The 14,247-nt window shown below is 40.2% G+C and overlaps 1 long non-coding RNA gene across 2 annotated transcripts in view; it reads left to right on the forward strand.

Moving 5' to 3' along the window:
• LOC138741197 (uncharacterized) overlaps positions 1-12,682 on the forward strand; it is a 31,926-nt gene extending 19,244 nt beyond the window's left edge. For both annotated transcript variants that reach the window (XR_011343382.1, XR_011343381.1), the window contains exons 2-3: positions 1,488-1,600; positions 12,382-12,682. This is a non-coding gene — a long non-coding RNA (uncharacterized lncRNA). The remainder of the gene's footprint in view (positions 1-1,487; positions 1,601-12,381) is intronic.
• Positions 12,683-14,247: the final 1,565 nt, after the last annotated feature.

The raw sequence follows: 14,247 nt of genomic DNA on the forward strand, positions 1-14,247 counted from the left end.
GAAAGTGAAGCTGTAAGGTTAGCCATTATTCAATAGGAGCAAGGATGGTCCTTTTCCTGCTTCTACTTATAATGATATGTCCATGAGTTTAAAATGGTAATGTGGAGATCATTCTGACTGGTTGCATCACTGGTTGCTAATGTAGATTACAGGAAAAGGCTATAGAGGTACCATCATGGGCCTCAGTCTTCACTCTATTAAGAATATCCTTAAGAGACAATGTTTCATGAAATCAGCCTCTGTCATCAAGGACCCTCACCTCCTAGGCCATGCCCTCTCCACACTTCTGCCATCAGGAAGGAAATACATGAGCCTGATGACGAGCAGGCAACGTTACAAAAACAGCATCTTCCCCTCAGCCATTAGATTTCTGAATGGACAATGAACCACAGACACTACCTCACTTTTTTCTCTTCTTTTTCACCAATTACTTATTTTTAAATAGTGTATTTAAGGAAATGCAATTTATAGCAATTTCTGCATCTACAATGCACAATACTACTGCCTCAAAACAACACATTTTGTGATCCACACTCATGACAATAAACTTGATTATGATTCTAAACGTGTTAATTTCAAAAGATAATTACATCAATAATCTTCATGCTTTGGAAATAATTACTCTATTTTTCAGTGCTGTTTGATTGTAGTATGAGTAAATAAACTGGTCAATCACAGCAAGATCCCACAACAGCAAGGGGGTATGAAACTGCTTCATGGGCTCATGTGATGCCAGGATGGTTCAGTACCATCAGTGCCTTCTGAGGGATGTTTTACACCCATGGGAAGGCAGTCAAGCTCAGCTAAGTAAAAGTGACTTGGGGAATGCAGCACTCTTGAAGCACGACACGAATGGTTCAGCCTCAGTACTCAGGTGAACCTAGGTGCCATTCCTGCCTTCCAGGTGGGAGCATGACCCAGCTACTGAGAGGAATAGCAGCAGGGACACTTCTAAATGAGCACCATCTGAGCATAGTTCTCCACTTAATTTAAACACTTCAGAAATCTGAATGAAACTTATTTTTGATCAGTCACTCCATATTTTGTTTGGTTAGTGTGCAGAATCTTGTTCAGATATGTCTTTCAGCCATAAAATAAATTCTTAAGTGACTTCACACGGATGGAATAAGATTGTAGGGAACCAGTCTATTCTGGTTCAATTGCAGAGTGAAGCACATTCAACACCAGTGAAGTGACACAAGGTTGACTTGATCTGAGCGACTATCCTTCCAACTGAGTGATGCCTGACATGTCTATAAGACTCTTTACAAATGTAGACATCTGATTGGCTGGCAGCAGCAATCTGATTTGTAAATGTTATGGCAACAGTGCAAAGCACAGATGGGAATTTATATAAGAAACACATTTATCAGGAAAATGGAAAATCTTGACCTTCACATCCCACAGACTACAGTGAAATTCAACCTTCAAATTCCTATTAGAACAAATGCAAATAATTATTCACATTGTTGGCTTTTGTTTTTCAGGCACACTTTAAGCTTTTTATCCAGCGGTGAGATGAAACAGTGAAGTAATTTCTTAGATATCCCTAGAGATGGGAGCCCAGAATTCCATATTGCTATTGAATGGCATTCAGGTGGTGAGTAAATGGCTCAAGGTGACTTGACCAACTGTGATTCATGTTTGATAAAGGCCACTTGATCTCCTCACAATGCTTGGAATTGACAGCAGAGACTTCCCTTATTGATAAGATGATAGAAGTAAAAACACAGAAATGCTGGAGCAACTCAGCAGGTCTCGCAGCGTGCATAGGAAGTAAAGATATATAACCGTAATTGGATATGGAGAAGAAGCCAGGCGAGAGGAAAGGTGAGAGTTGATGGGGTGGGGTCTCAGTCCACCAGTACATGAGACCATGGACAGGCATACCAGCAAGGGAATGGGGAGGGGAATTGAAATGGGTGGCCACTGGAAATCCATGCTATTGCAGCAGACAAAGCCAAGGTGATCAACAAAGCAATCTCCCAGTCTGCGTCCAAATGTAGAGAAGACCATATGTAGATGATAAAACCTCGTTTCTATTTTCATCCTTTTCTATAATCCTACCTGTTGGCTAAACAGCAACAGGAAACTCCCCATGACTTTTGACCCTCAGTTTCTGAGTCTTTCCCAAATAACCATTCCAAATGCAGTTCAGAAGATGATTTGACAGTGGAGTCCAGACCCATTCTCCTGCCATTCACTGTTGACTTTGATAATCAGTGTCAACCATTCTTGAAGAGAATTGATAAGCTAAAAAAAAACTAGCTTTCAGGTGAATTGCTGAATGTTGGGTTCCCAATTAAACACATCTGAAAGTTGGGTGCTCAAATTTTAACCAGATCTTCAACTGCCTATTTTTCAGGTGAGAAGTATTTCCACAAGTTTTGAATTAATTATTAATTAGTTGATTCTCATTTGAGAACTTCAAGTCTGAATTGATAGTATTTATCACTTCCTCTCAAACAACAGGTAGATTGCCACTGGAGTGAATTAACTATGGACAAGCTGCAGTTCATCTCAACCTTTTTCTTTCCACTCACATGCCACTTTAAGTATTCCCTATGCCATAGGCATTATGTGATTAATAAGGTGGTATATGGGTGGAAAGAAAATGTTTAAAAAACACTGTTTTAGTCATATCTAATTGACTTGTTATGTGCAGAGTTTCCTAACTCCCAAGGAAATTGGCCAATGATAATTTTTCTCAAGCGAAATATTTCAGTAACATTTTGGTCTAGAGCAGTGATTTTTCCTTTCTTTCCCACTCACATACCTCCTTAAGCAATCCCTTACTAATCACAGAGCATCAATGACATAGGGATTACTTAAAGTGGTATGTGAGTGGAAAGAAAAGGGTTAAGAGCTGAGGCACCATAGATGGCTCTGTTAATTACCTTCAGTGTTTGAACATAGAACACAGTACAGGCCCTTCAGCCCTCAATGTTGTGCTGACCCATATATTCCTTAAAAGAAAGTACTAAACCGTCCCTACCCTAGAACCCTCTATTTTATTTCCGCCCATGAGCCCGTCTAAGAGTCTCTTAAATGTCCTCAATGTTTCAGTCTACACCACCACCTCTGGCAAGGCATTTCAGGCACCCACAACTCTCCATGTAAAAACTTTTACCCTGGTTTCTCCCCCTAAACTTTCCTCTTTTCACTTTGAACTCATGCCCTCTGGTGTTTGCTAATCCTGCCCTGGAAAACACCACCCTATCTATGACTTTCATAATCTTGTAGACCAGTGGTTCTCAACATTTTTCTTTCCACTCACACACCACTTTAATTAATCCCTATACCATCGGAGCTCTGTGATTAGTAAGAGATTGCTTAAAGTGGTATGTGAGTGGGAAGGGAAGGTTGAGAATCACTGCTCCAGACCCAATTGTTACTGAAATATTTTGCTTAAGAAAAATTGTCATTGGTTCATTTCCTTTGGAGTTATGAAACCATGCACATAATGAATCAATTAGGTACGATTAAAACAGTGGTTTTCAAACTTTTTATTTCCATCCACATACCATCTTAAGCAATCCCTTACTAATCGCAGAGCACCTATGACATAGGGAATATTTAAAGTGGTATGCGAGTGGAAAGAAAAAGATTGAGAATCACTGTTGTAGACCTCTATTAAGTTTCCTCTCATCCTTCTATGCTCCAAAGAAAAATTTCCCAACTCTTCTATCCTTGCCTCATAAGACTTAATTTCCAATCCAGGTAACATCCTGGTAAATCTCCTCTGCACCCTCTCCTAAGCTTCCACATCCTTCCTGGAATGAGATGACCAGAAATGAACACAATACTCCAAGAGTGGTTTCACCAGATATTTATAGAGTTGCATCATGATCTCTCTTCTCGAACTCAATGCCCATATTAATGAAGTCCAGCATCCCATAGGTTTTCTTAAATATCCTATCAACCTGTGCAGTGACCTTAAGGAATGAATGGATTTGGACCACAAGGTCTCACTGTTCATCCACACTCCTAAGTAACTGACCATTAACCATGTACTCAGCCTTCTGGTTTGTCCTTCCAAATTGCCTCATTTCACACATTTAGATTGAAATTCATCTGCCATTTTACTGCCCAACTCTGCATCCTGTCTATATCATTTTGTAACCTATAGCTCCATCCACAACTCCTACAACGATCATATCATCCACAAACTTACTGACCCATACTTCCGCATCTTCATCCAGGTCACATATAAAAATCGCAAAGAGCAGGGGTCCCAGGACAGATCCTTATGGTTCTCCACTAGTCACTGAGCTCCAGAAGAATACTTTCTTTCCACTACTACTCTCTGGTTTTCCATCTGCAAGCCAATTTTTTATTCACACAGCCAAGGTTTCATGGTTCTCAAGACTTTCTGAACGAGTCTCTCATGGGGGACCTTAGCAAATGCTTTATTAAAATCCATGTAGACCACATATACCACCTTACCTTCATCAATTTCTTTTGTTAATTTCTCAAAAAACTCAATAAGGCTCATGAGGCATGGCCTTCCCTTCACAAAGCCATGCTGATGATCGAGTAGATTGTACTTCTCCAAATGCTCATACATCCTATCCTTGAGAATCCTCACCAATAGTTTTCACACCACTGATATAAGACTTACTGATCTATAATTCACAGGATTCTCCCTATCACATTTTTTAAACAAGGGGACTATATTTGTCATTCTCCAATCCTGCAGCACCTCCTCTGCAGCCAAAAGAGGACTCAAAGATCCTAGCTACTGCCCCAGTTATCTCTTCCCTCACTTCCCACAGCAACCTAGGGTATGTCCTGTCTGGCCATGGGGACTTATCAATCTTAATGTTTTTAAGATCCAATGCTTCCTCTTCCTTACTCTCAACACTGTCCAGCACACACACTTGTTCTATTCCAAACTCACCCTGATCAAGGTCCTTTTTTTCTTGTGAATACTGATGCAAAGTATTCATTTAGGACCTCTCCATCTTCCTCCACCTTCAGGCACATGTTGGCTCCTTTATCCTTTAGCAGCCCCACCTTCTTTCTTGCAATCCTCTGTTCTTCACATACACATAGAATGCCTTGGAATTCTCTTTAATCCTACATGCCAAGGCCTTCTCATGCCCCCTTCGAGCTCTCATGAATCCTTTGCTGAGATGAGAACAAGAATAAATGGGCAGGAACCTTCTGGATCCTTCAAATTTCCATTTGTTGAGATGTTTTAGACAATAGGCAGGGTAAATGCAGATTTTAGACAAGTCTTGAATTTATGATACAGCTGATCCAGTATCCTTAAGGTCAAATGAAGATCTATGCAGGATCTGAGAAAAAAAATTGCAACTTTATTATTTTTCTTTCCATAGCATCATTTATGACTGTGATTGAGACATTGCGGGATCTGTAGTAAGAATGTCACAGAACCTCAGATGGAACACAGGAAGAACAGGAAGTTTTTCAGCTTAAGTCTCGCAGAACAGGGGAAAAAAAGCATCTTTTCATATGGAGAGTACTGATTCTAAATGGAACTGATCCATTGAATGCTAAAATCTAGCACATCTGTTTCTTGTTGCATTTAAGACAGCAGTCCATCAAAGAAAGTTCATTAAACAGCAAGGAAAGTCTGTCAATGCAGTATGTTGACAAGCATTTCACAAACAGGAGAGGAGGTCAGAACAGGTTCTCACCATAAGAACAATGAATGTTCAGCCAACAGGATATTTGCTTCAACGAAAGGCAATTTTAGCGATTTGAGGTTTTCTCCAAATCTGTCCCGAGGTTGGAACACTCTTATTATCCACAATACTTCTTATCGGTCTTTAGTAAATAGAGAGAATACAAATGATAATTGGACAATGTCCTTTGGCACCTCAAGATTAGTTAATTCTTTAGACTGAACGTAGCATTTACCTTCCTCTTGTTTTGCTGCCAAGTCTGTATTCCTCCATTCCCTGTTGAATTAGGAATTTGTCCAAATCTTTTGATGAATAGTCTGTGTTAAGGATGACTCCTCTCTGTGGTGATGGGTTTCATAGATACAGAAATGTAAATTACAGAAAACTAGATCACCAGCTGAGAAGGTCAGAAGGCCATCCAACCCAAGTTAACTTGCATAGGAATACGCAAGCATATTATTGACAACCACTGAAAGATAACCACAGCTTAACTAGGCACACAAGAATCAAGTGATATGAATTAATTCAATTTTTGATTAAAAAATTCTTCTGTGAAAATAGTATTCTCAATGATGTTTATTTTGTTATATGCTCCACATGCTCACCTGAGAGATTCTAGTCAAGTTAATGCAGATGATGTGGTTGCTTTCTTTTAGTCCCATTGGGGGAAATAAGCAGTTCAGGTGAACTCGCTTCCAGCATAAGTGAATTGTTCTCGGTTATGAAAGCTTTGTTGCAGTTGATTGTTACTGCCGGTGTGTTTTGTTGAAGCCCAATTTTTCCTCAGTGTCAGTAACCAACCCTAACCCTCTGCTGGAGACTGTACCAATTGGAAGCCAATGGCATTGTTCTGACTTGTTGATTTTATAGAAAACCAGTGCAGTGTGGAGTCAGCATGCTCTTCTTGTGATCTTATTTGACATTCCTTGGTTTCCTCCCACATCCCAAAGCAATCCTAGCTGACAGTTTAATTGGTCATGATAATTTAGCCCCCATGTAAGTGGATGAGGTGAATGGGATGTAAGATAGAGTAGCGAGAGGAGAAAGTGGGCTTAATTTTAATTTGTAAGAAGAATTTGAACAGGTACATGGATTGGAGGGGTCTGGAGTGTAGGTCGGTGGGACTAGGGAGAAAATCTTTTCGGCATGGACAAGAAGTAGCGAAGGGCTTGTTTCTGTGCTGTATTTTTCTATGGTTCTATGATTACAGGGAAAATATAGGAAAATGGAACCGAGGGTCTGAGAGTTGGCATGGACTCAACTTGCAGAAGACTCTGGTCAGGTGACATTTGATATACTGATCATTTTCACCTCTCCATACTATAACGGTTGTGACACTGAAGAGATACAATGAAGCTAAAACCACGGGGCTTAACCTCAAGATTTATGACAGACGAGGAGGAGATGCTTCTCCCAGGGATTAGTGAATCTGTGGAATCCCCTTCCAATTAAGCAATAGAGCCTGCCTCATTAAATATAATTAAGACACAGATTTTTGAATAATAGGGAAATGAAGGGTTATGGGGATAGATGGTTCAGTGGAACCGAGTCCATGGCCAGATCAGCCAAGATGGTGCAGAACCATCCTTGGTTTCTTAAAGAATGGTGGAGCATGTTGAACAGACGGAATGACCTCCTGCTTTTAATTAATATGTAATTATTATCATGGTCTGGTATGGGGTCATCAATATCCCTGAGCAGAAAGCTCTCCAAAAGGTAATGGACACTGTTGAGGACATCACAGGCAAAATCTTCCCTATTTTTGAGAACATCTACAGTGAATGTTGATGTTGGAGAGCAGCAGTAATCATCAAGGAACCACATCACCCAGTACATGCTCTGTTCTCATTCTCACTGCTACTATCAGCAAAGAGGTATAGGTGCCACAAGCCTTACACCACCAGGTTCAGGAACAGCTGCTACCCCTCCACCATCAGACTCCTCAACAATAAACTCAATCAGGGATCCATTTAAGGACTCATACTTTTGCACTTTATTGATTTTTGTTTTTTTCTCTGTATTGCACAGTATGTTTACATTTCTTTATTTGTTTACATGTGTACATTGTGTATAATTTTTTTGCACTATCAATAAATGATAATTTTGCCTGGCCTGCAGGATAAAACAAATCTTAGAGTTGTATGTGAGATCATGCATGTTCTCTGACAATAAATCTGAAATCTAAAGAACACAAAGATTTGCAATCATGGGACTGGAACCCAGAGATTACAGCAAATGGGAAGGATTGAACTTGTGATGAACATTAAAGCACTGGCGAATGGCGAGATGAATGGCTTGATTCCCTGCTCTATTGGCATGGTAAATATCCACTGTGTATGTCAAACAGACACATAAATTGAACATTGATAAGTGGATGTTGTGGATCACTCTTGATGTGGAATCTGATCCTCTAAATTACAACACAAAAACACCTATTCCAGGGATCATTCCCATGTCCCTCACAGCACACTTGAACATTTTATTTATGGTTCAATAAAACAAACACAAACCTTTACATACAAGCATGAGCAGGCTGCCTACACAAACTCCTGTTCGATCCATTGAGAACCTGAGCTCCAGATATAAACATCCTACACGATCAGGAAGTCTTCAGCGCCAAAGGTCAATCAGGAGTCCTTTTTTACTCTCAGCACCCTCTCAAATCCTGGCTCTAAAACCTGGTTCCCATGAGCCGGTCACCGGCAGCCTGCAGCTCATGTGAGTCCCCCAATCGCAAGTCACCCACTGCCAGTTCCTCAGTTGCTGAGCTCCTCACTGGTACATCACTGTGGACCCATCCTGTAGGGTCATCTTGTCTGCTTATCCTTTTCACCGGGGTGTGGGGGGTTGAGGGTTACAGAGAAGCTGGGGGAGGAAGGTTCTCCCCCTTTCCAGTGCCTTGCACCAGTTCACTGCTTCCCAGAATCTGAACCCTCTTGTGGCTGCTGCCCAGCACATGCACTACCATCTTGGGCACAGACCTCTGCTTTTAAACACCATTGCTTTCTTTAACAGCCCTTTTAAAATCTGTACAAAGCTGCTGGCATTTGGACTGGATGGTTAAACCCTTTGGGGCAGCACTGAGTCTTCACTGTCTGGTTTCCCGCAAACTTTTTTAAATCAGATATTTGCCTGCTTTTCAATCGTACCTTGACCAAAGTCTCAGGTCCAAAATGTTAGTTCCTCTTTACTACCCTCTGAGTTTTTTCAGCACTTTTATATATTGCACGACCATCAGACTGAAGACTTGCTGGTTTAATGTCATCATACTAGTTTGAATATTTTTTTGCCTCTTAGCTAGCACAGCAACAAATTTTCAACAAGTCTATTCCACACATATTTACCTGCAGACTACATTGGTTACATGTCATGTTTGAAAGCTCTTGCTCTTTACAAATATGGCTGAGGCTCTTGTGCAACTTCCTTGTTATTTTCTTTTGCAGAGCAGAGGGAATGAAAGTCTTGAGAACACATATCATCCAATTTGAAGTCGTACCTTGAACTCCAGCAGGGATCTGAACCTTAAAAATAAAAGAAATGGCATTTTCTCATTGCTCATCAGAAATGTTCAGCTTTTAGAAATCTAATGCAAGAAAGAAGGTTTCATATGGTGGTAGGAGAGTCAAAAAGCAAAGGAGGAAAAACCCAACACCCAACCCCAACCAACCAATTTTCCCCTGCAGCCGCTGCAACCGTGTCTGCCTGTCCCGCATCGGACTTGTCAGCCACAAACGAGCCTGCAGCTGACGTGGACTTTTACCCCCTCCATAAATCTTCGTCCGCGAAGCCAAGCCAAAGAAAGGAGAGTCTAGAACAAGACAGTATTGAAATGTGTCCACTTAGAACAGAGATGAGGAGGAATTTGTTTAGTCAGAGGATGGTGAATCTGTGGAATTTGTGGCTGCAGGTGGTTGTGGAGGCTAAGTCATTGGGTGAATTTAAGGCAGAGATTGATAGATTCTTGATTAGTTAGGGTGTCAAAGGTTATGGAAAGAAGGTCAGGTATTGGGACGGAGTGGGGAAAAGGGTTCAGCTTATGACTGAATAGCATGGAAGGCTCGATGGGCTGAATAGCCTATTTCTGCTCCTATGTCTACTGATCTTATGATCTTAAATGATGGTTCTTAAAAACATGCAGACACTTAAAGTGTGAGACAAATAAAAAATCTCACACTTGAAGACAGACTCTCCTAAGATGGATGGATAGGTTTCACTATAGAAAGTAGAAATATCATTGTATCTTTAGTGAGAGAAAATGTTTGTTGACTGAAATGTTCTGCTGAGAAATGAGGATGTTGGTTTCAGTGGAGAATAGCCACATGTGAGGATTGAGAGACAGCTAAATTTCAGCAAGGCTTGTAACATGATGCCTTCCTGGCAATGAATTGACAAGCTATATGATTATTCAGGAAACCAGTCATTATAAAGAAGATTTTGTTCTGTAACAAAAAAACCTCATGTTATTTCATGCATTATATGCATTTTTATCAACATCTGAATGTCTTAATGGAACAAGGTGATAGATTTTTTTTTAGTCGCTTCAATGAACTCACATAATGTTTTACCTCTTTGGGAAACAATATGCCTGTGAAGCAGAGTTGCAGTTTTCCTGGGACTCCAAACTGAAACGATTTAAATCCTTTGTGTCGGGTTCCTCGGAGTCTGACAAACACAAGGTGCAAGCAGTAACACTTGGAGAATGCAGAGTGACCATCTTCAACTTCACCTTTGAACCCAGAAGCACACTCATTGTCATAATCTTCAGGTGGTTGACCTGAACAGCAATCACACATTTGACAGTGCAGGAGAATTGAGGCCGAAATAACAGACACAGCAGTGGATATCTCATTACACAGAGCCAGAATTGGGCATCTGTGGAAGGCTAAGAAACAAGCAGTGGTTCTCAAGCAAAGCAGAGAGATACATTTGTCCATCATTTTGACTAGCAGGCACCTGAACCGCAGCTTAGACATGGGCAGGGTCTCAAAATCTCTGTCACTCAAGGCATGTTATTTTTCCATGCAAGTGATGGATGTCTAGGCATTGCATTAGTGATGCAAGACATGAGACACATTCTGAACAACATCTCTGCTCTGCATCCGGTCCAATGGATACTCAGAGGACCAGGGAACATGCTCACGACAGGTGAATGGAAATGCTGAGATCGGTTTCATATTGATTTTGTTCATCAAATCTATTGTGTGGGTTATATAAACAGGCCTTGTGAGATTGAGTTTTCAGCTGCACATAATTTCAACTTTGTTTAGTTTGGGAATTCAATTTGGAAATGAACTGGATATCAAGAATAAACATGAATATTTATACGTCCCAAATCTCCTCCAGTCTCCCTGAGCCAGTTTAACCCCAAACATATCACAAAAAGCTGAAAATTGATAACTTGTACTTTACTTACATAGTTGAAAGGTTTACCCTGAAAGTGACTTTCCCCAAAGGGAGTGTAACATTTTTCTCAGTGAAATATGTTCTCTTTTTAAGGTTATTATTGCATACCTTTTTATTTGAATGAATAACCATGAAATAATTGCATATCATAAACTTAACGGAAAGTTTTTGACAGTAATGGATTGTGTTCCGGCAGATCCCCAAATTATTTCTGGTTCCTCTGTCATAAACACACAATCACTGATTGGAATACAGTGATTCAATCACTTTTGGGCTTGTATGTACATTATTTAATCACTTTAAGGCAAGTCTGCAAGTCTCTCCGAGTCTGTGTGGGTTTCCTTCTGATACTCCAATTTCCTCCCACTCTTCAAAACATAGTGGGGATTGTTGGTCAATTGGATGTAAATGGGGAGCATGGGGTTCGAGGCCTAAAAGGACCTGTTATTGTGCTGTATATCTAAATAAAATGTTCATAAGATGTGGTGCACTGTTAGACAGAATCAGACACACACAAGGTAAAGACTGAACAATAGGCTTTAATCCACAAAGACTTTCACAGAGCCAGGCTGGCTGTGGCTGCAGCAACTCTGAGTGAGGCTCGGGAGGCCAGCACAGGCTTATATCCCGGAGGGTGATTGACACCCAACAGGGTGGGGCTTGATCCATTCAGACCAACTGATTGACAGCCAGCCAGGTGTCGTCCTGTCCCCTTACACTCCTGCAGGTACAGAGGTTTCCCCCTGCAGTAGGCCGGTGGTGTACCACGACAGAAGATCATTACTATCTATCAATATCTTGGCATTTATTGGTTAATGACAAATTAATTGAACAACCCCGAGATGTGAGGTAAATTGCACCATAACTAAAGACTCATTGATTTGAGGTGAATTATACTGTTGCAAACTAGTGCATCTCAATCTGTATTTTTAAAAGAATGAAATGTTATTTGCATTCATGAATTTGACACTTTTGCACATAGATTGTATTGTGAAATGGTCTGAAATGCAGTTCCTTTGCTATTGAAACACAGAAGAAAAATTCCTTTCATTAAGCAGATATTTCTGATACTATGGATAATGTACTCTTAACAGTGAGGGAAACTCAATTTCATATCTTGTTCTCTGATATTCTACTCAAATGAATTCCTCAAACAACAGGGTGGCAAATAAAAGGCCTTGACTAATTATGGGAAGGTGGTGAACATTTTCATTTAAGGAAATATTAATGAAGCATTTTGGAATAAAGGATTAGAATTGAATGACCAGTGTTTCATAGAAAGGGTTCTAATGAATGGGGAATACTAATCCAATTTCTCTCTCCATAGATGCTGCCTGGCCAGGTTCAGGAACAGTTGCTACCCTTTCACCAGACACTTAAACAACAAACACCATCATAACCACCATCAGACTCCTCAACAACAAACTCAATCAGAGAGACATTCAAGGACTCTTACTTTGCACATAATTTAGTATTGAATATTTATTTTCTATATTGTACAATCAGTTTGTTTGCATTTCTTTGTTTACATTTCTCTCTTTTGTACACGTGTCTTATTGAGTACGGTTTTTTTTTTGCACTACTAATATGCTGCCTGGCCCGCAGGAAAAAGAAGCTCAAGAGTTGTATGTGATGTCATGTATGTACACTGACAATATATCTGAACTTTTGAATGTTTCCAGCATTTTCAGTTTTATTACAGTTTCCACTTCTTGCCATTAGTTTGTGTTTGGATTTCCTTGGAAGTGGTGATAAGGCTTTATGTTGTGAATGTGGATTGTCTACATGCCACTCCTCAAATCACATTCCATTATTTTCGGTTTTAAAAGTTCTCAAAAGTAGCAATCAGTGGAATGATTTGAATTTTACTTGGTCAGGTTGGAATCACAGTTCGTAAGTTCCCTTTATTTTGAGAAATTAGGTTTAACTCAGAAGAATGAGGCTGTCATCTGAAGATACTAAAGGTTTTAATTCCTGCAGATAGCTATGTTCTCTTAGCTCATTGCTCGTTAACTACAGCAAGACTACTCCTGGAAAATTGTGAGAAGTTTTGTCTCTGTATTTAAGATAGGAATAAGAGAATAGCAAATGTTGACCTGGCTGATTCCTGGAATGCCAAATATTCCCTGGCTGATTCCTGGGATACCAGGTCCATCCAATGAATCGACTGGGTTCGCATTAATTCGAATTCAGAATAATGAGAGGGGATATTTTCAAAACAAAATTCTGGCAGAGCTAAATGGTTCCCTGCTGAGGGAGCATGGGGGAAGTTGCTGTCACAGCTTCAGGATGGGGAATGAGACACTTAAGACCGAGTTAGTAAACTTTTTGTCTGGTAAACCAATGGCACAGTTGGTGTAACGGTTAGCACAACACCTTTATAGTGCTAGTGACTGGGACCATGGTCTGATTCCCACACTGTCTGTAAGGAGTTTGTACATTTTCCCTATGTCTGTGTGGGCTTTCCCTGGGGGCTTCAGTTTCCTCTCACCATTCTAAAGCGTAACAGGGGTGCAAGTTAATTGGGTGTAAATTGGGCGACATGGACTCGTGGGCCGAAATGACCTGTTAACATGCTGTACGTCTAAAAGAATTTCTCCACCGCAGTAGATTTAAGGGTAAGTAATTCAACATTAATGAAAAAGTCTCCAAGGAAGGATTTATTGAAGGGTTAGGACATGCAGAGGTAGCAGGAGGCTTGTATGTAACATGGAATTGTTGGGTTGAATGGCCTGTTTCCATTGTTGGAAGACTCGTTGGAAGATATAAAAGAGTTTGCATTATCTTGTAGCATGTTACTGATGTTTTTTTGTTGATTAGGTTAACTGTCCTGGTTTAAGGCAATCCTTTGAATCAACTTTTCTTTGACCTAGAAAGAGGATCTTTGATGAGGCATTCTACAGTGCTTATGGCAATGGTTTACACAGGGCTCTAAAGGTAACCACAAGTCTAGACTTAAGGATGTTATACTTGAGATCAACAGTCACTTGAGGAGTTTAATGGTTTATTGCAGCTGTGTTTAATTATTAATGAAATTTCAAGATAATCAGCGCACCGCTTTGTACATGGACAGTAATTTGAGGAATGCAGTGTGGGGTATATAATCTTCTTGCTCTTATTCATTAGGCACTTTTACACATCCGCTGAAGAGCAGAAATTTTTAGGAAATTTTCTGTTCTGGTGGCAGTGTAAA

This window comes from Narcine bancroftii, chromosome 8 (assembly GCF_036971445.1).
Source record: "Narcine bancroftii isolate sNarBan1 chromosome 8, sNarBan1.hap1, whole genome shotgun sequence".
Lineage (NCBI taxonomy): Eukaryota > Metazoa > Chordata > Chondrichthyes > Torpediniformes > Narcinidae > Narcine > Narcine bancroftii.